This window comes from Gouania willdenowi, chromosome 3 (assembly GCF_900634775.1).
Source record: "Gouania willdenowi chromosome 3, fGouWil2.1, whole genome shotgun sequence".
Lineage (NCBI taxonomy): Eukaryota > Metazoa > Chordata > Actinopteri > Blenniiformes > Gobiesocidae > Gouania > Gouania willdenowi.
Window position 1 is genome coordinate 3,258,676 of NC_041046.1, and position 1,756 is coordinate 3,260,431.

Below are 1,756 nucleotides of genomic sequence, written 5' to 3' on the forward strand. Positions count from 1 at the left end.
TATAATCATCTTAAAGATGGAAATCATGGTTTTAATCACTAATAAAATGGTTCAAAGTGAATAAAAATGGAGAAAAAGGAGGTGAAATGTGATTTTAAAAACCACAGAAATTGTTTAAAAGTTGTAAATTAAAGTGGATAAAAACAGACAGAAACAGTGGTAAAAATGGTTTAAAGTGTCAATATTAGAACAATTAGTTTAAACTGTAAATAATGTTCATGACAAATGGTGAATGTGGTTAAATTAGCAAAAATAATGATGAAATCTGATGAAAAGATGTTTAAAGTGACAATAATGGTCAATATATGTGACATTAGGTGTAAAAGTGATAGAAAGTGTTTATAGGTGATGAACATGTCTGGAAAGTGGAAAAATGTGTAGATGTGGAAAGTAACAAATTACATTGACTCTCGTTACTGTAACTGAGTAGCTTTTTTGTGTACTTCTACTTTCTTGAGTACTTTTTAAAATCTGTAATTTAACTTTTACTGTTTCAAGTAACAGTATTTCATTACATTGGAAATAGATTTAATTGCAGAGTAAAATAAATCCTGCACGCTCATCACACGCCTGTTTACGTTACATAAATTACAAACATATTTTTCATCAGTCCCTGGGTGTTTACAGGTGAGTGCAGGCCGAGGGTTCTTGTTAAGGTGTTGAGCTTAATGGAGTACTTTGTGTGTGCACATAAACAACACTTTCATCGGGTCCGATCATCAACGTCCTCTCTCCGAGGATACTTTATTTTCTTCTTCTGAACACACAACTGCTGCGGTGTTAAACACTACACAGCATCACAGCGCCCCAAGGGGAGAACATGCGCTACAACATCCAACCTCTACAACACAGCCACACAGAGTAAGAGAGCAGATATATACAATCTTAACACCCCCACTCGCTATTAGCTCACTGTGTTTGTAAACAAATATTTTAAGAACATTTTTCCATCATCCTGTTTTGTTAAGATTCCTCCTTCTAGTCTTTATCCTAAAATGCCAAACATATTCTGTGAAAAATATTTCAACTTCTGTTTAGTAGCTGGTTTTGTCAGGATATCAGCAACCATTTGTTCTGTAGGGCAATATTCCAGTAATACCCTACCAGTAGCAACAATGTCTCTTATGTATTTCACATCAATGTGTTTGCATCTTTGTCTGTTAACAGGATTTTTAGTGAGTGCAATCGTACCTTGATTATCTTCGTCCACTTTTGTTTTAACATATTGATAGTTATCAAGTCCTTTTAGTAGCTGTTCAATGTAAAGACACTCCTGTATAGCTGAAGCTAAAGAAATGTATTCTGCTTCACATGTAGAAAGAGCTACTGTTGGTTGTTTTCTTGTCTTCCATGAAATGAATGAACTGCCTTCACACAAAGTTGCACAATAGCGTGATGTGCTACGTCTGTTTCATTTGATGCCCAACTTGCATCACAATAAACTGTCAGACCGAGTTTTTCAGTTACATTCTTCTTGAAGTTAAGTCCTTGTTCTGATGTACCTTTTAGGTATCTGAATACATGTTTCACTGTATTCCAATGTTCCATAGTAGGTTCATTAAAGTGTTGAGATAGTTTACTCACAACAAAGCTTATGTCAGGTCGAGTGCATGTGGATAGGTAAATTAAACTTCCCACTGCTTCTCTGTACTGTCTTGGTTGTTTCAACTTTTCAGCATTTTCTGCGTAATCAAGTTTTGGTTCACAAGGAGTTTCTCTTGGTTTACAATTTTCCATATCAAACCTTTGTAAAACC